This window comes from Misgurnus anguillicaudatus, chromosome 14, assembly GCF_027580225.2.
Source record: "Misgurnus anguillicaudatus chromosome 14, ASM2758022v2, whole genome shotgun sequence".
NCBI lineage: Eukaryota > Metazoa > Chordata > Actinopteri > Cypriniformes > Cobitidae > Misgurnus > Misgurnus anguillicaudatus.
The window spans coordinates 20,421,905-20,442,956 of NC_073350.2; the positions used below are offsets into that span (position 1 = coordinate 20,421,905).

Sequence of the window (21,052 nt, forward strand, 5' to 3'; positions counted from 1 at the left end):
AATTACGTAATGCGCGTTACTTGTAATGCGTTACCCCAACACTGAATATAAGTCCACAAAAACCATACTAAAGAGGCTCAGACGACGTCATGTTTGTCCTGTGGAAGTGACCGTAGCTTCTCGTTGTGTTTTGTAATTGAGGTTAGTCACAATTTGCAATCACACCACTAGATGCCGCTAAAAAATAAAGCCCCAAATATAACAAACAAAATAATTTGCTCAGATTCTTCGCCATTTACAGAACCAGTGGTTATCGAACAGTTGCTTTCAGTGATATCCATCAGGCAAAAGGGATTTGAAAGCATTTCACAGCTATATCTATATATACATGTTAGAAATAATAATTGGTAATTTGTTTGTTTATTCGTTATAATGCTACCAGAAATTGCGTTGATCATTTAATACAATTTTGCTAACTAGAATGAAATGTATTTTGGTTCTGCTTATTATTATATCAAGTTTATTAGCATTGTGAATTGAAGGTAACATTAATATTCATTCCCGTTCCTGCTGAGTCTGGATTAAGACTTTTAATTAGCACCTACGCTCCTTTATCTCCACAGTTGGCCAACAGCATAGCTGACAACACCATACAGTCAGGCACCAATGCCTGTGCAGTCCATCAGCTCCATTACCCAATCATAACACTGCTGAACGTTGCAAATAAAGTGAATTACTGCACTTTATTTAAAGATTAATTGAATCGTCGTCATTAATTCAAATATATTTAATGAATTGCCGCCTGTAGTCTTCTTATGCAGCATTCCTTTGAGACTTATCAATATTACAAGCTCCAAGAAATGAAAAACTCTCCAAAGGTTTGCTTCAGAGGCCAAATCCATTTTCGAAAAAGCCATTGGTTACTAATGGGATAAACTCATTTAAAAATGTCACAGACTAATTCAGACCTCATTACATGCAATTACAGCACATGATGGGTTATACAATATATCATACATGTTCCCTTTAGAAATCTGATTTATGGAAATACATAAATATTTAGTATGTATGTTCATGCATGAATTTCAAACTTGTGATCGTATCACACCATATCGTATTGTATCGCATGGGATCATATCATATATTAAGTAAAGTAAAGAACATACAGGTCCACATATAAAACTATAGTTTTATGTAAATGCTTATATGACCCTACCGTGGGTCTATACGCAAGTAATATATGCACGTCACATCTAATCAGCTAGGTATTTGTAACATATCTATTGCATTTTACTGTACTAAAATCCAATAGATGTGTTTTACGAATACTGGAGCAAGACAATTGGGTCCTTGTCCTCTGTCACTTTTAGTTAAGTAGTGTCATACGGTCATAACTGGCCTGCATGTAACATTATCACACGCTTGTCAGAGGAGATCCGAATGATGAGGCGCTGCTGCGTTGTTGGTTCTGCATGCTGAGGTCATACTTGCAAAGCGGGTAACAAGTCATCTCATTTACTGTTTCAGCTCTGATTAACAGAAGCTACATGATAAGCAAATACATCTCATTTCTGGTGAAGCAGATGCATTTTGATGAGAATGTGGTAATTAATAGGCTGCTGGCATTACCGAGGTGCCATCTGTTCTTATTGAATATCTTACAGTAAATCAATATATCAGGCCCATACAGCGGTGTTTACTGTTAAGATAAAGCATATAGAAAAGACTTCCTCAGATAGAGAGAGTGAGTGTGTAGTTACACCCAAGTCTACGGCTCTGTCATCACACTAATAGCCTCAGCCTTGTGTAGATAGATGACTGCAGCTGAGCATTGGCTTTTACTGCTGCTTTCGTCTCTTCCCTTTTCTCATTGTCTGAGTTGTGTGTGTGTGTGTGGGGGGGGTGATTTACAGCCCTCTATCTCATCTTTTCAATCTCTTCTCAACTTGAGGGCATTCACTTTTCTCATTTGTCTGTTTTGAGCCTTATGAATAGCGTGTCATTCTGTATACGGACGAGGAAAGAATAAACACAAATAAAATTAAACAATTTCTCAAATGTTTCTCTTAAACAAAATAAGATTAGATGGAGAGCAATTTGAGAATTTGTTCCTCTTATCTGAGAGAAAGACTGTTTTAATCTCTTGTGTCTACCCCAAAGTTTCAGAAAATGTCCCATACTGCGCTCAGATTTGCGCAGACGTGTCTGCAATCAAAACTATTGTTTCATCGGACGTACACACATTGTCACGGTTAGGGGTGGGCGATATGACCAAAATCTTCTATCACTATAGGATTCATTTTATATCATGATAACGATATGTATCACAGTAAAGTTTTTTTTATGTTTTAATACGTTTTTTAACTTTAATACCATAGAAATGTCCATAATTCTCACAAAAACCTTATACAAGCATAAAAAGAAAAAACAAAACTCAAGCTCTCTGAAGATAAACAGTCAATGATAAAGGAATGATAATAAATAATTATGTATATGTATGTATATATTTTATTTAAGGAAGAAAAGTGATTTAGTCAAGAGCAGTTACTAGTAGTTGCTGACATGTTTCAAAATGGTATTATGTTTTAGGTTACAAGACAGTGATTAAAATAATATATGGTTGGATTTGGTGACTTACACACCCAACTCAGATTTTCTCTTAATGCTGTTGGATAAACATGAGTGACAGACAGGACCAAAATTAGGTAACTTCCCCTTTAAGACCGGATCCAATCTACTGTTGCATCTTTTGCAGCGATTTTTGTGTGATCATATCAGTGAACACCCCTGACCACTCTGTGAGTTTCACGTCTTCGTAAACGAAAGTTTAATGCATTTTAGGAAGGATTGTTCCAGTGCACCTATACACCCATTGCAGAGGTGGTGGGGTGATACAACAGAAACCGAAAATTCTCAGGCCAGCATCATATGTCCAAATTTCAGTCAAAACCATTCTATTTCATCATAAATAATCTGAAAAGAGGGCTTTAAGTGTAAAATACCGAACTTGTCCTTTAACATAAAAATTCTTCAGAAACATGTTTTTATGCAAATGTTTTCTCTTAATTGACAAGATAACTCATCAATGGTGGGGAAAAAGTTAAAATGTGCATTGTGTAACTTTTAGAAGGATCTCTTGACTGAAATGCAATATAACATACAACTATATTATCAGTTGAGTATAAAGAACTTACAAAATGAATAGTTTTGTTTTTATTACTTTAGAATGAGCCATCTTTATCTCCATACACCGCGAGTGCCCTTACATAGAAGTCGCCAGAATGATTGTACAGTAGCCCTAAACGGACAAACTGTTCTATAGAGCGCATTTTGTCATTACTTTGTCTCAGACAATGACGTGTTTGTCCTGTGGCAGCTACCGCACAGTAGTTTCTCTATGCTGAAGAGGGGAACTGTAGAATAAGCTGTTGGTTGCAATTCACAATCTCACTGCGAGATGCCACTAAAAATCTACACAGTGGACCTTTAAGCATACACATTTAGATTAAACGATTTTTGAGATCATGGAAAACATTTCAGTCACATGTTTCTAAACTTCTATGCTTTCAATATTAAACGGAATACTTTTTAATTTTAATATATGTTAACGACTGCCTTAGTTTGCATTTTTGTGTGTGTGGGAGAACAGAAAGGTGCCAATTGGAGTCAATTGGAGTTGACTTTGACAAAGGATGCAAGTTCTTTTTTACAATTATAAAAGCTTTATTTACTATATTTTATGGTGTTTCTACAAATGAGGACATTGCCTAAGGGAGATTGTGCCTAGGTTTGTCAGCTCAATTTTGGGTACAAATTTGTTTCCAAAATATAGTTAAGTAGGTACACACACACACACACACACACACACACACACAGAATCCATGTCTACAAATAACTGTAAACACAGCTCTGAAAGTCCCACAGGGTGACAGTGGTGGCTTGGTGCCATCTCTCTCCCTTGCCTTTCACTCCACTTCACCTCTCTTTCACCTTGAGCAATGAAATCTTTCTAAGCCCAGCATTGGATTTTCTGGTTGATGCAAATTGAATTTAGGCCCAGTTAGGCCAACAGAGCAGCACATCTAGCCAACAGTACTTCTCTTAACAGCTAGAGCGATCTTGAGGACTTGGCAACAGAACAGAGAGGAAATTACATGTTCCCTAATTCATCTTCTCTGCTGTTAGTAGGACTTTTAAAATCTTCTGTCATTGAGCATCTGCACACGGAGAATTACTGAAGAATTATATACAATAAACTATTCAATTTTCATCTTCATCAAAGGTTTAAAATCTACATGAAATTAAAAGCTACAATACATTCTCAAAAAAAACAAAAAAAAAAACAATACAAAAGCTGTCACTAAAAATCTCAGTTTGTAGGGGAGAGCGGGGCACAAACTAACACTTTTTGACTTTGGCTCTATCATAAAAAAAAAAATCAAGTTAGATTAATCATTTTTTACACAATCAACACACACATCTCTGCTACAAATGAACACTTAAAGTTTGTTTCTGGGACATACGGTTATCATTCAATTACACCGAAAGTGACAGGAGTGCAAACGTTACAACTTACCCCATAGGTGGGGTTAAATGTAACAAACAGAGGGTTTGTTGTAACACCTGTTAGACAATTTGGTTTAAACACAAATAATTCAATACAATTCTGTCTATATACTATATTTGGATATTGTTTATATATCTGCCTATAATAGATAGATATCCACACATTCATCCATCCATGATCCTTCTTCTAACCATCCTTGTATTATGCATCAATGCATATAAATAGATTTTTTTAAGACAAAAAAATCACAATTGTCAGTTATTTCTCCAGATACAGTATTGTATTAACAGTTATCATTTTGATTAATAGTATTTACATTTTCTTTTTATTATCATTGTATACTGGCTGCTTAGTTGGAACACTGTGTTACAACTAACCCCACTGTGTAAAAAATGATTTCAATCAGTTACTAGGAGTTGCTGACATGTTTCAAAATGGTTTAATGTTTGGGTAACAAGACAGTGATTCAAATAATAAAAGGTTGGATTTGGTGACTTACACACTCAACTCAAAAATGGAAAAAACATAAGACAAAAAAAATTATTTTTATGCCTCCAAAACACTCTTTGTTCAATATCTTAACAAAAACACATCAAAACTTTTCACGAATTCACAGGAGATCATTTTCTGAAGTAAGAGAAAATGACCAAAAGCACAGATTGCTCGGCCCTGTAGAAATTTAAAGTAGCTGCGTTACAATTAACCCAGCATTAGTTTGTGCCCCGCTCACCCCTACTTATTTAGGTACAAATACTGTTTACATTCTTACTTGTTGTCAGAATCTGTTAAATGCCATGTCAATTTTTGTCCTCAAAGTGCACAAAAGACGAATGTAAAATGATCATTGGATCACATTCAAACTTGGGTTCATTATGAGTGCTTGGACCTGAATAAAAACCGAATGAGGCAGCCACATGCATCAAAGTGCCACCTATCGCCCAAAGAAGTGGATATTTTTAGAAGTGCAGGTTTTTGCCAAAAGAAAGCTTGCATCAAAATGTTAGAACGAAAGAGAGTCAAATTTGTTAAACATCAATGAAATGAAGTTGAGTCTTTGGGTACAAAGGTGTTACTTTTAAAAGTGTACTGGCTTTTGTACCTTTGTTCTGTGATTGTACTGTATGATATTAAATATCGTCATTCATTTGGCAATATGTCACATACAGAGATAATGTTCAAGCAAAATCATTGCAGATGCAAATGATATAGCAGCAATGTGTCCGTGTGTTTTCATGTCTGTGATCTGTTATCTATACATTCATATTTTAGAGGAAACTATTCCATCATATCTGCTTAGTTTGATATTCTTCTGCTTTAGTTTCAGACAGAAAGAGTGTGTGTTTATTCCATAGCTAATGGCGGCTTCATTGATGAAATACAATTACCTAGAACTCAGCATCAGATAGAAGTAAACGCATGATTTCTTGTGGTTTTGACAAGCCGAGACTCTGGAATCCATGTTCAGCGCATTGCTGAAGATGAATGCTTTTGATGTTGTGATTTATTGCAAAGCAATTTTGGCCCACAATGTACCTGCCAGCGAGAGTCTTTAGGCCAAGTCATCACTATTTGAGAGAGGATACCATGCATCACTTCACAGCACAGCAAAAAAGAATATACTGTGTAGAGAAAAAACATGAATTTATAAATGTCCTCAAAATCTACAGTCAGTCAATAGCGACAAAAACGCAACAGAAACAACAGAGAGAGGTTGCAACTTTGCTGGTCTCAGCAGATTTTTGGAGGCATAAAACTGAACTACATGAAAACCGTTAGCTTAAGATCTCAAACATATGAAAAGCTCAGATGCAAAACCCTCTAAGTGCATCTGTCATGTTTATTTGTAAATTGGTATTTTTTTAATCAGACTCTTAAAAGACATACTTAAAAAGCCCCACAGAAAATGTATTATAACATGTTAAAATGTGCCACTTTGTAGGTGTCAGCAAAAATATGCCGTTTTTGTGTGCATTTAAATGCAAATGAGCTGATCTCTGCACTAAATGTCAGTGCCAAGATTGGATAGTGCAGATTAAGGGGCGGTATTATCCCCTTCTGACATCATAAAGGGAGTCAAATTTTAATTACCTATTTTTTCACATGCTTGCAGACAATGGTTTACCAAAACTAAGTTACTGGGTTGATCTTTTTCACATTTTCTAGGTTTATAGAAGCACTGGGGACCCAATTATAGCACTTAAAGGATTAGTCAATTTTCTTAAAAAAAATTCCAGATAATTTACTTACCACCATGTCAGGTTCCAGACTAACTTTTTTCACTAGGAGCACATTGGCCCCCAACTGGAAATTTTAGGGGCACAACCAGAAAATTTAGGGGCACACACTGTAAATCAACATGCTAACCAATTATTCACATTTCTACTAACTTCCACTGTATTACTAATAAATACTTTGATGATAGATAGATGCAGAAAGTACAATGTGCTGTTTCAAATTCAGTGTCACATTACAAAAAAGGTCAAATGTACTGGTCGCACATGTGCGACTGGATGTAAAATTCAATGGCACACTCTCAAATTTTGGTGGCAAAATGCGACCATTTGGTAGCAGTCTGGGGCCCTGCATGTCATCCAAAATGTTGATGTCTTTCTTTGTTCAGTCGAGAAAAAATTATGTTTTTTAAGGAAAACATTCCAGGAAATTTTTTATTTTAATGGACTTTAACCCTATAACTGTCACCGCCCCTTTTGAGTGGGGGGGGGGTGAAAAGGTGATCCGCATGTTAAAATTACTATAACTCTAGCATTCTTTGGTTTAGAAGCAAAATCTTGGTCTCTTTTTTAAGAAGACAATTTATAGTTTTACACTGAGGTGTTTGAAGTTGTAAATATTAAATGACAAAAAAGTTATACCCGTTTAAATTTATTTTAAATAATGAAAATAATGCAATAAAGTATATACTCTCTAATCAAATGTATATAAAAATTAAAATGTTTTACTCTCAAAACACCACACCAATAAAGACAAAAGTCTCAACTAGTTCTGAACCAAATTTTAGGTGAAAATAACAAAAAATGAAGTTTCTGTCACACTTTTAGTGGTTTTACCAACTAAGGCCACTAGGTGTCAACGGTTAGTTGCAATATCTTGTCACAAGTTAATAAATTACTGTCTCTGCATTGTGTTTAATGCAAAAAGGTTTTGAAATATGAAAACTACATTCTTAGAGCTTTCCAACGATATATAGTTTGTCAAGATTTTTGAAGATTCATATATTCATTTTGAAGAATATTAGAATTATGAATATATACGAATTCATATGGACTATTACAGGGTCAGTGACAAGTAACAAAATGACTGTCGCTACTAAATTTCCATCATCAAATGGCCTTGAAATATGAAAACTACATTCCTAGAGCTTTCCAACAATATATGAAGAGTTTGGTTCCAAAACGCAATAAATCCATTTTGACAAATTTTGGTAAAAACGTGTTTTCTATACCAAGAAAGTGACAAGATGAAAACAACTATTTTCTGTTACAAACTTTCACATAGCATATTTAGGTTATAAAAACATAAAAAATTCAAATCCATAAGTTGATTTTCAAAGATTTATTATAAAAACGGATAATTTTTTCCACAAAATGCAATAAATCCATGACAAGTTTTTATTCAAAATGCTATAAATCTATTGAATCAATAGCCTATATAAATGTGCATTCATCTTTGCCATGTTATATTCATTTAGTTGACTAGTTGTACACACTAATTAAAAATATAAACATTAATGTCATTAATCAAAACACTTACTTTGTCATGAGATCACTGTCATTGCGTTTACTTGACGTCCTGGCTTAACGTCTTTCACAGAGATCAGCTGTAAAATGTTTTTGGTCCTGCTCGATTTTCGTTGACTTTGAGTAAAATAATGGAAAGTTTTTCATAAGATCCTCTGGGGTCAATGTGTTAGCATGAGAAGCTTGCTGTCGGGAGAACAAGCGGCCGTCTCCCGAGTGCCTCACAGGGAAATTATTAGATGCTGATGGCTTACGTTTCTTTCCCATCACAGAAAACCATCACAGGTTTAGCGATGAAATTAAAATATTATTTTGTTTTGTTTGTTGATCACGAAGTACAAAGTAGATGAGGAAAACTAGGACTCCGTGGACTCAGCGCGTCCGCCATTGTTTGTTTACATTGCGTGACTGGTGGGCTGTAATATCAGAAATGGATTTATTGCGTTCTGTAAAAAAGGAGCAGTGGCGTTTATCGCATTTTGGGAAAAAAGGGAGAAAAGATGACAGAATAACACGGCGGATATTGGATTTTGCGTATAATTAAGAATTTACTTTTAACTACTGACCTGATATAATACTGATTTTGGCAGTAACTCATTTTTTTCAAAAATGGCATTTATCGCGTTTTGGAACCAAACTCTTCATATAGTTTGTCAAGATTATTTCAAGTTTATAGGGTATTAGTGTTATAAATATATAATCATTTATATGTATTCCTGTGGGGTGAGTGACATTTAACAAAATAACTGTCCCTATACAAATTCTATCATCAAATGGCCTTGAAATATGAAAACTACATTCCCTGAGCTTTCCAACAATATATAGTTTGTCAAGGTTATTTCAGTTTAATGGTATATTTACAAATAAATATGTAAAAACATTTTGGGCCCACCTGTTGGTCTGCGACATTTTAGAAAATTACTCTTACTACATACTTTTTTTTTCAAAATGGTGTGGATATATTAAAACTACATTCTTAGAGCTTTCCAACGGTATATAGTTTGTCAAGATTGGTGTAGGTTTAGACTATGTAATTATTGTTTTAAATATTTAATGCCAAACGTCCCACCTGTGGGACAGTGACAGTGGACCCCAACACGTTGTGCCCCAACGTTTTAATGCAGTTTAAAATTGCAGTTTCAAAGGACTCTAAACGATCCCAAACAAGGCATAAGGTTTTATCTAGCAAAACGATTGTCATTTTTGATAAGAAAAATAAAAAATATGCACTTTCAATCCACAACTTCTTGTCCATCTCCGATCCTGTTACGCGCCAGCGCAACCTCACACAATACGTCATCACGTCAAGAGATCACGGATGACGTATGCAAAACTACGCCCCAGTGTTTACAAGTGTGGAGCAAGAGGATCGTTCCGACATTGTTGTATGTGGAATGATACTAATTAATGTCTTTGTGTCAGTTTATTGTTTAAAATGGTCCGCAAATGTGCGTTTCATATATGTAACACGTGACCTTTCCACGGCATTACGCAATTACGCTGGTACGTCACAGGACCAGAGATAGACGAGAAGTTATTTTTCTTATCAAAAATGACAATCGTTTCGCTAGATAAGACCCTTAAGCCTCGTTTGGGATTGTTTAGAGTCCTTTGAAACTCCATTGAAACAGCAATTTTAAACTGCATTAAAACTGTTAAGTATTGGAGTCCATTACAGTCCATTAAAATTAATAAAATCCTGGAATGTTTTCCCTCAAAAAACAATTTCTTCTCGACTGAACAAAGAAATACATTTTGGATGACATGGTGGTGAGTAAATTATCTGGATTTTTTCTTTAGGAAAATGGACTAATCCTTTAAACATGGAAAAAGTAAGATTAAGTCATGCACACCTCCGAATGCAATATAGTGACATGCGTAATTAATGTGTTTGGTATTAGACGTTAGCCACTCCAGGCTACAGCTCAAACTTTCCTCACCTTTTCCACAAGCCCCTGAAACCAAGTTACTCAGCAGAAACATCATCAAATACCACAAAGAAAATACCACATTCGCACATAATGCATAATGAAAGTCAACCAAGGGAGTAAAATCTAGTAAGTATAAGTGGAAATAAACTGCACACTTACAATCACAGCAGTGACAATTCTTGTTACCAGAGTCTGCTAATGCACAATCACTGCAGAAAACAATTGCAATTTATATTTCATTGTATCCCCCTTATAATTTGCCACATTCTGTAATGTTTACCGTCCCATTGGCCAAGGTGCACAATTGCCATCCAGCACACAAACACATGGCAGAGACAAGTAAATGGAATGCTAGTATTACTATTGATTTTCCAAACAATCCGTGAGCAGATCGACCCCGCTGGGTTGACATTGCTTTTATGTGCTAACTCTAATTAACATTATAGCACATAGGCCGCTATCCTGGGACCCCTGGACTAAAAGAGCAGCCTCAGCACGCTAACTCAATTCTTCCCTGGCTGGGGCAGAGGGTTGTCAGATGTTCTGCTCTGTCTCTGACCCCGGTCTCTGTCAGGGGGATTGGTCTGCTATCTGTCAGACTGCTTAATCCATGACCCATTTGCAGATCACTCTGCAGTGTGAGCTAAATGAATGTTTTTTTACCGGACAAAACATCTAGCATTGAACATTTGGAAAAATTTGCTACACTGTCAGAAAAAATTATCAAAAAATGGTCCCTCCTAGCTGTCCCTGAGATGATACCCTTTCAAAAAAAGCACATTGTTAAGTGTTCATACTAGTACCTCAGAGGTACTGTACATGTTTTTACCAGATGTATACAAATCTTTACCAAAAGTGTACATATTAGGACCTTTTTGAAGGGTACTGCCCCAATGAGTGCATTTTTTCTGACAGTGTATGCAAGAGAAATAAACAATACAAAATATTTCTTAATGCAAGTTGCCATAGCTCAATTGGCTAACAACACTAGGCAATTATTTAAGCAAAACGGTATAAGATAATATGACTTTTTTATCCATAATCTTTATCCATAATGTGTTATTTAAGCATGTATCCATGTGATATCAAATGGTGCTTTTCCATTGCATAGTACCTCACGGGTCAGGTTGTGTCAGCTCACCTTACTTTGGCTTGGTTAGCATTTCCATTGAGTTTAGTTCCACTTCATAGTGGGAGGGATTATAGGCGTGTAGTTATTTGCGCTGTCTACTGCTGACATCATACAAAAAGTGTGAGCGAGCATCGTTGGAATGCAGTGTTTCCCATACATTCATTTATTTGTCAGTCCGCCACAAAATCAAAATTGGTTTGCCAGGTTTGCTTGAGACAACGCAAGCACGAAGGTAAATCTAATCTTGCGTTTTGCAATGACGCTGATAGTTTTGCGTTCAGCTCGCTTGGAACCCCACCTGAGGTGGTACTAAAAAAGTATTGGGTACTAGTACTGTACCCAGTGGAAAAGCACCACAAAAACCCATGGGGTACTAAAGCAATAAGCCCCAAGAAGCAGTAACAACATAAACAAGCGGATGTCGTGGTCCGCACGTAACTTTCAGTAAACTCTAATAATAAGTAACAACAAAGTTCTGTAAATGTAGTTTATTTATATAACAAGCAAAAAAACAACACATAGATTACCTAGGACACCAAAACATTTGTTATTTTCGACGAGACATTTGTTAAAGAGATCAGTTTAGCAACTAGTCAGACCATTAAAAAAACAAAACCGGAAGTAAAGTTTGGATCCAGACGTGTATCACGTCAGTGCATGTGCATCCAATGAAACCGCCTATAACAGCTAGGGGCGTTGTTAGGCACAACGCGAAGCTGTTATAAAATGCACTGTAACCCCACTGCTTCGCGGGGCTTATTGCTTTTATAAAACAGTTACTTCATATGCATAGCAGGATTTCATAAAATAAAACACAAAGAAGTTGTAATTATATTAGTACAAATATTACTCTTCCGCCAAAGTAGTTCCTTATAATTACGTGTGGCTGAAACAGAGCGCAGTTCCCAAGCAACACAGACGCAGCAAAGAAACAATGAAAATATGATTAAAGACTGTTCAACATTCATCTAATTTATACATTAACATTTATATCATGCAACTGTTGAAGTGATGATCAAATCTGCGTGGAGGCATGCTTAACTTTTTCCCCGTCAGTGTTTAAAAAAAAAATTGTTGACACCCAGTTTTAGTTTAATGCCTTCCAGAAAAATTATCTTCAAATTATCATCAAATGAAAGAACAGACCTTCTGCTTTCAAACAACAACAAAAACGTTTCATCCTACCTTCATTTGTTCTCTTATCACCTCTCAAATTTTCAGCTAAAAGCGGAGATAATTTTATTTTTGTAAAGAGCTTTTGTAAGAGATCAGATTCAGAGCCTGATCAAACTTAAACGATGTTTTTAAGTTTGGTAAGATCGCCACCTAGTGGATTATAGCGGAAATATGGATTTGTGGTAGAAACTCCTCAGGGAACATTTTCTCTTTATTGATGAGATGACTCAACAATATTTATTGACATTTATCTGGATATCGCCATTAATTATGCAATTGTAGAAAAATGTAAAAATATGATTAAAGATTGTGGTGTTTATTTTCATAAATCAGTACATAGCAACAGTGGCAGTGATACTATGTAATGCGGTCTGAACCGTGGAGTTACCGGGGTATTTTATCACGGCTTAGAACGCGTTTCATCCAATCAGAATGAAAGACCAGAACGGGCCGTTTTATAATATGCAATAGAGGGTATGCACGTGACGTCGCCTTCAGCGAAAGTGACTGCGGTTACGCACACTGAGTGGCAAAAGACAGAGCGGAAGCATTTGTGTACAAGGCGAGATCAGCGAAAACATGGGGAAAACGTGTCTAAATGGGAAAAAGCTGTTGTGGGATAGACTGTACCAACAGATTTAACAAGAATTCTGAGCTATCGTTTTACATACAAGTTTTTGTTTTACATTTAATATTTAAGTACATTAACGTACTTTCACTCAAGTAAAAGTACACAATTTAAATGTAATTAGGTATTAAATACATTTTAATATGCAAAATTAAAGAATACACAGTATGATTCTATGCTTTAGAATGTAGTGAAGTAAAATTATTCCCAATACAAACACCCTAATAAAGCACACATGCTTGGAAAATGTAACTAATGTAACCAAGTTTTGGTGTGTGAATTGTAGCTGAAAGCGCACAGCAAATGAAACCACACTTGACGGATCAGCATTTTGTAATTATGGGCAACGATCGTAAAACACCTGCTTTACAATTGTCAATACGGTTTCTTGTCTCAAATGTGAGTAGAGTCTTCATTCTAGCATCCTGCCTGTCTTCCCCTCAGGGCGGCCCAGAGAGAATTGAGCCTTTAAGCATTACCGAAGGTAGCTGATAGATGGCTTTGTTTCAATTATCTTAGGTGATGGGATAACACACAACCTTAGTCTCGAAGGAGGCAAAGAAACACAGAAAGGCAGAAGGGCTGCAAGCCAATACAGGCTGGGGATGGAAAACAGTCTGATGAAGAGATTTTCTCAGGTCACAGGGAAGATTCGCTTTCAGTTCACAGTGATTTTAGATTCATGTGAGAGAAAAACTCAGCTCTGGCCAACAGAAACAAAGAGCGAACGAATCAATAACAGAAGACAACATAAGGTGAGAAATAGACTGATGGGGTACACGCTGTCATTCTAATGTTAGGAAAGTGTGCTAAATAAAAGGGAAGGTGTGCTTTGCTGTCACCTCCAGTGGAACAAGTGTTAAATATGCAGAAAAAACACAGAAAGCAAAATCTAAAGCACTCTACAGCATCAAAAAATGACCCTATAGCTGTCACTGAAGCAGTATCTGTTCAAAAAGTAAACACTGCACCTAAAGATTTCATTTTAGTGCCACAGAGGTACATATTGGTACCAAGTTTATACATATCTGTACCAAAATGGTCCATATATTAGAACTATTAAAAAGAGTACTACCCCAGTGACAGCTTGGGAACATTTTTCGGCACCAGAATTATACAAGATAAAGTTAAATATCTATTAATGCATGCTAAGAGGTCACAATTTATTTAAAATTTTGGCAGAAGCTTTAATCCAAAACAACTTACAGTGCATTCAAGCAATACATTTTATCAGTGTGCATATTACCTTGACTTGAACCTACAAACTATGCACTGCTAATGCAATGCTCAACCAAGGGAGCTGCAAAATAACGACGTCAACCTTACAATAGTCTTTTTTTGACACTATGTAAATTCTCTGAGATCCAGCGCACTGTTTTAAAGCGACACTCAACTTTTTTTGAAAATATGGTCATTTTCCAGGTCCCCTAAATATTTTATTTTTACCGTTTTGGAATCCATTCAGCCGATCTCCAGGGTCTGGCGGTACCACTTTTGGCGTGGCTTGGCATGGTCCGTTGAATTTGATTGGACCATTGGCATCGCGCCTAAAACATAACTAAAGAGTTTCAATATTTTTCCTATTTAAAACTTGACTCTTCTGTAGTTACATCGTGTACAAAGACTGACGGAAAATTAAAAGTTGCAATTTTCTAGGCATACAGTATATGGCTAGGAACTATACTCTCATTCTGGCGTAGTGGTCAAGGACTTTGCTGCTGTAACATGACTGTAGGAGGCGCAATGATCAGTATCATCAGTATCATTGCGCCTCCTGCAGTCATGTTACAGCAGCAAAGTCCTTGATTATTACACCAGAATGAGAGTATAGTTCCTAGCCATATACTGCCTAGAAAATCACAACTTTTAAATTTCTGTTGATCTTAGTACACGATGTAACTACAGAAGAGTCAAGTTTTAAATAGGAAAAATATTGAAACTTTTTGGTTATTTTTTTAGGTGCGATGCTAATGGTCTAATCAGATTCAATAGATTATGCTAAGCTATGCTAAAAGTGGGACAGGCAGACTCGGAGACCAGCTGAATGGATTCCAAAATGGTAAAAATCAAATGTTTAACTCTAGGGGAACTGTAAAATGAGCATATTTTCAAAATAAAAGTGGAGTGTCCCTTTAACGAAAGCTGTCTACTCTAAAGCAAATTAAAAGTTTATTAGTGATATCGGTTGTCTGCTGTGCTTCAGTGCCCGGCGGTGAGAGAGAGAGCATATTGCATGCTGGGATTATTGCCACAGCACTCGGTAGCATTATCCAATGCAGTGGAAAGAGTAGAGAGAGTAGGGTGAGGAGAGGGTCATCAGCCTCTAAGCAATAGAAACACATCATATGGACATGGGGTGGTCCGCAGGCCAACATAAGGTGCTTTAATATACAGTATATTTTTTTAATGGGTCTCACATAAGTTTCTCATTAAGCAAATATTATTTTCATTACAATTAGCAGAGACATTCTGCGCAAACATCGGGAGGTATTGTGGACTCGTATAGCTTAACGTCATAACCAATGATATTTAAGCATCTCATAGTGTACTGTATGTTCTTATCCGAAATTGGTCTTTCTTTCCGTACACTCAGAAAAAAGTATTAAAATTTTAAAGGCTGTCACTGGAGCCGTACCCTTTTTAAAAAAAGTACACATTTGTTCCTAAAGAGTGCATATTAGAATACATATTACATAGATACCAAATATATACATATCTATATCAAATGGTACACATTAGTCCCTTTTTAAAGCATACGTTCCCCCTGTGACAGCTTTTGTGCCACTTTTCTCATCATGAATGTGTTAGTATTTAGCCTAGCCCTAGTCATTCCTTAGGATCCAAACAGGGATGAATTTAGAAGCCTCCAAACACTTCCATGTTTTCCCAATTTAAAGACTGTTACATGAGTAGTTACACGAGTAAGTATGGCGGCACAAAATAAAACGTGGCGATTTTTTAAGCGGATAAAAAATGAGAACTATATATTGTATGGCGGAAGAGCACTTGGTTCATCATGTTGGTTTCAAATCTAAAATGTTTTTTTCATATGTCAAGTGAATTGTTAACCCAAGAATCAGTGGTATAGGTAAGCATAAAGTTTCGGAAAAATCATTGTGAGCAATGACAGAATGTTTTTGGGTGAACTATAAAAGATTGTTTAGGTCTGTAAATGGTTGACTGAGATTCATAGCTCAGCAGCGAGGGTGGCTGGCTCTCTGTGGCCCACAGGAAGTTTTAGTTAATCAAACTTAAACCCCTGCACCCAGACCAATGGTTTTGCTAGGCTGAGACTGAACTCTGTAAGGAGCTTTAGTGTATCCATCAGCACAATGGAAAAACCAGGTCATCCATCAGTGCCAGCCCCGATCGATGGCGCTGGCTTCTGGAAGCACCATTTGATTCTATTACAAAAATGAAAATAAATACGGAAACAAAGAGTGTAAAGTGGGCTTGTGGTAACACCTCTGAATTGTGATGGCAGGAAGGCTGGAAGGGGGGTACTGTATCACTGTCTATATGGAAGTTATGCCAGTTTTCAAATCGGCTCTACAAAAATGGTGGTGATGAAGGGAACACCTTGCAGCAAAGAATCTGTCAAGTCTTAAATGGCTGTCAAAAAACGAACATGGAGGTAAAATAAAGAAAGAATGATGCTCTGTTTGAAAGAAGAAAACTTTGGAAGCCTAATATTGTTCTGGATATTTGATCGATGTTTTGATTCCAGTACAATGGCATTTTGTACCCATATTATACATAACATCAGACAGGAAGGCAGATGCACTCTCTGACAATGTAATACAGCAAAAGCAGAAAATAAGAAAACAGGAGAATTTTACAAACTCTCTTGATTGAAATGGTTGCTTTAGAAAAGAAAGGAGGCTTGGTGTGATTGTGTTTGCTCAAGAGAGAGATCTGTGAAAACCCAGCTAAAGTCATTTGTTGTGATTTACTGTTTTCTACATTAAATCATTTTACATAATGTAAAGAACATACTGTGAAAATATAATCTTGATATCTTTAATATTGACTGAGTAAGGCCGAAGGTTGAAATGAAAGTGAATTTAGTGACTGAAATCAAACTTTGATACTCTTTCAGGATTTCTCATATTTCAAAGCGTTGCATTCTGACTGCATTATGTTGCAAAGTATGTTGCAGAGCAGCAATTTAAAAACCTTTAAAAATGTACAACTAAGAAAACAAAATACAATGTATATTTCAAAAACTTATTTTATGTTCTTTGTAAACACTAAAGTATTGTTTATACTCGACGCGTCCGCACTGGCGTGTTGGTCAACGCGGAGTGGGCAGCCGTGCGCATTTGGTGCATGAGACCACATTTTGCGTGGAGGTGTGCACGACAATTTTTGTAACCACACGCAGGGCTCCGCATCCGAAAATGACCAAACTCGAGGCGATTCTGTCCGAGCGGGCAACTATTTAAGTATATTTAACTATTTACTTGTAAAGTATGGAAACTTTGCCGTGTAAAACACAAATTCTTTTACATATGATTCAGAATGTTTGGCTTATATTTGTATTGAATGAACCACTAAACGAGGAATAAAATACAAACCTTAAGATGCCTGTATTGTTTGTTTGGAAAAAATGTTAATGAAATGATAATGTTTAATAAAGACATATTTAAGAGATTTTTGTTGTATTCATGTTCTCATATTTAAAGGAACAGTATGTAAGAAATTTATATCAATTAATCATAAAATGGCCCTGATATGTCACTAGACATTAAGAAATCATTTTCATTTCAAATACTTATATCATTGACAACATTGGTCAGGCCAAGATATTGTCATTTAAAAAGTAGAGTTGCAGCCCTCAACTGATGTTTATGTTGTCATTTTGTGTATTGGCCACCAGTTGTGTGACTGCAGTACCAGTTTTAGCCACAAGTTTTGTGATTGCAATACCAGTTTTGGCCACAATCCTACATACTGTTCCTTTAAACATCAAGCTCTGATGCACCAGGGTTGTTCCAGCGAACGACGACTTCTATCCTCTTCTTTGTGTTTGTTTTTGCACTCGATTGCTCGCGTCGCCCCCTGGCGGTTCAAAGAATAGTGCAACAGCGAGCATGTCAACTATAAACGCCTCATCGTTTGTTGAGACTCGTGCACGATCAGCGGAGTCTCGCGTTGCGGACCAAAGCGCGAGTATAAACAAAGCTTGACAGTGATCATGACAAAAACATTTTAGTGATGCCAAATCTAGTACCAATCCATTAAAGGAAAAACACACAGTTTTTACTATGTTCTTACCTCACCTTAGACAAATTAATACATACCTAGATTTTATCAATGATTGCACTTAATTTTTGTACAGCGAGTCGTGACCCATTCATTCCTTAGCATCCAAACAGGGATAAATTCACCAAACACTTCCATGTTTTCCATATTTAAAGACTGTTACATGAGTAGTTACACGAGTAAGTATGGTGGCACAAAAAAGTGGTGATTTTTAAACAGATAAAAAATTAGCAACTATATACAACTATATTGTATTGCGGAAGAGCACTTAGTTTGCAGCACTTACACATTATCACTCCTGACTCCTCCCCCTCTTGCTTAAACTTCCATCAATATTACGGCGCCCGAGGTCAAAGTGCTGCAAACTAAGTGCTCTTCCTCATGTAACAGTCTTTAAATAGGGAAAACATGGAAGTGTTTGGTGGCTTCTAAATTCATCCCTGTTTGGATCCTAATGAATGAATGGGGCTAGGCTAAATGCTAACACATTCACGACGCACTGTAAAAAGATTAAGTGCACGCATTGAAAAAAGATAGGTGTGTATTCATTTGTATAAGTTGAGGTAAGAACATAGTAAAATATTAAAAAACTATGGTGTTTCCCTTTAAAGAAGATGAAAATTATGTCATAGAAAAAACATTTTAACAGTGCTGTAGTGCTAATTAATAAAAAGCACCTCCACTTGAAGACCATTAGCTATTAGAAAGCAATGTTTAAACCCACAGCAGGGCGATGTAACAACAGCAAGCAGTATGTGAACACTTAAAACCCTGGAAGAGAGCAGTTCAGTCTCGTTCTCCAGGGCCTGACAGCAGCAGTGGGGAAAAGATTGTTGGTAAAGAGAAACAGTAGCCTACCAGTGTGAAGCGAAGATAATCTGCTCACCTCCTTACAGTTCTGACCTTGCTGAAGTTGATAGAGATACAGAGATGTGTTTAGGGCTCAGCTAACCATTATGGTCACCTAGTTGCACACCGAGTGTGGGAGATTCTTTCTGTATGGAAAAAATCACATACACATGAAGTTTGACATGTTAATACAGATACATCAACTGCTATTGACCATGCAAGTACACATATACTACCACACACACACAAAGCCATAATCTAACATGACATTGGCACAATATTGTACAAATTTCTACGATATTATTGTATAGTATAGTAAAATTCTGTCATTATTTACTCATGCTTATGTTGGTCCTAAGTCTTACAACTGTCTTTTAACCATAGGTTCACATACGACCTTTCCTATCCATCATTTGTTCTTGCAAGTCTCATGACACAATCTGTCCAATGACAGCGTATTTGATAACTTACAAAAGGCTATCATGACATCAAAATACTTGGAGTATAACACACAAGCTGTCTGAATAACATTTGAAATTATTTTGGTATGTTTGACCTTATAGCCCCAGTCCCGATTCACTTGCACTATACACAAAGTACCCTTAAAAAACAGCACATGTGTTTCAACCCAGCGTTGAAAGAAAAATGGACAAACCTATTGGGTTGTAATTTAACCCATTGTTGGGTCACAAATAAACATTTTCTAAAACATATCCCTTTGTGTTAATCATATGACATTTCTGTACACACAGCATGTGGGCATCAAAATTACCTACAATTTTAATCTTGGTGAACTACTTCTATAAGCAATCACCGGTTTTCCAACTCTTTGTCCTAGTTTGTGAAAAGGACATCCAAATTGCATCCACAGATGATAGCATGATTAAGATGCCTGTAAGGTAAGGAATGATAGGAGGAGGATGAAAAATGGAGGTGACCGGGGTGGACAGAAGCACAGATAGCAGTGAGCCCTCCCAGGAGCGGACATTGAAATTGATGCTTAAAGCCAATTGCTAATGAAGATGAATGTAAGGACCACAGGCAGGCCTCTGTCAATATTATTGAGGGCGCTATGACAGAAGGTCACTCTAACCATGAGTCACCCTCCGCACCACCAGGGCACCAGCATGGATGACTTAACCAACATAGTTTACTTCTGAGGGCACTTGAGCTAATTTGAGCTGAACGGGTAGCTGGTCACAAACTCTCTCTGGCTCGTTCTCCCTGAATGGTCTTGCAAGCAAGAAATGTTGACCCCTCCTTCTACCACCCGAAGCAATAACAGTGTCAGCAATCGGTGAGGTTTGGTAATGCGCCATTTAGCAAGACTGTCTAATTGTGCTGCACATTAGATCGTATGTGACACTCAGTATTTTTGTTTTGTAGCGGAAGGAGCTGCCACATTTGGTTTTGTTTCATTTGCCCCTGCTAATGATAACCATTCCTCACTGTTCTGTGTTCATCTTGAAGAGAACAAAAATCAAAAGACAAATTGTTAAGAAGTTAAAGATTGGAATCAAAGAGAGAGATTTTGACTTTCCGCAGGTTAAGAAGTAAGTGATTTCTTTTGTTTAGTCTAAAAACTGAATGGTTGTTGTGCAATAAAATGCACTAACCAACAAAGAGACAATCCTGGGGTATGAATGCCTTCGGAGAAGAAAACCCAGAAAATATAAGACAATTGCAGCCATCAATATGCACTGGATATAGTCATCATTATATTTTTAACCATAAATCATATCTTTGTGTAATGTTCTTACCTGGATTGTTGTCGCATAGTGAAGCAACCAACTACAGTGATTAGTT

General features: G+C 36.6%; 1 protein-coding gene and 1 long non-coding RNA gene across 6 annotated transcripts in view; one reads left to right on the forward strand and one right to left on the reverse strand.

Moving 5' to 3' along the window:
• lrrn2 (leucine rich repeat neuronal 2) overlaps positions 1-21,052 on the forward strand; it is a 69,772-nt gene that overhangs the window by 28,423 nt on the left and 20,297 nt on the right. Inside the window, exon 1 of one of the 2 annotated variants that reach the window (XM_055185172.2) lies at positions 13,753-13,887. The exons of the other annotated variant lie outside the window; for it this stretch is intronic. The gene's annotated coding sequence lies outside the window, so the exon portion shown is untranslated. Of the gene's footprint in view, positions 1-13,752; positions 13,888-21,052 lie in introns of those variants that run through there. 2 annotated transcript variants of the gene reach the window in all.
• LOC129428216 (uncharacterized) overlaps positions 1-21,052 on the reverse strand; it is a 56,312-nt gene that overhangs the window by 19,729 nt on the left and 15,531 nt on the right. For 3 of the 4 annotated variants that reach the window (XR_008638874.2, XR_008638876.2, XR_008638871.2), the window contains exon 5: positions 19,284-19,392. The exons of the other annotated variant lie outside the window; for it this stretch is intronic. This is a non-coding gene — a long non-coding RNA (uncharacterized lncRNA). The remainder of the gene's footprint in view (positions 1-19,283; positions 19,393-21,052) is intronic. 4 annotated transcript variants of the gene reach the window in all.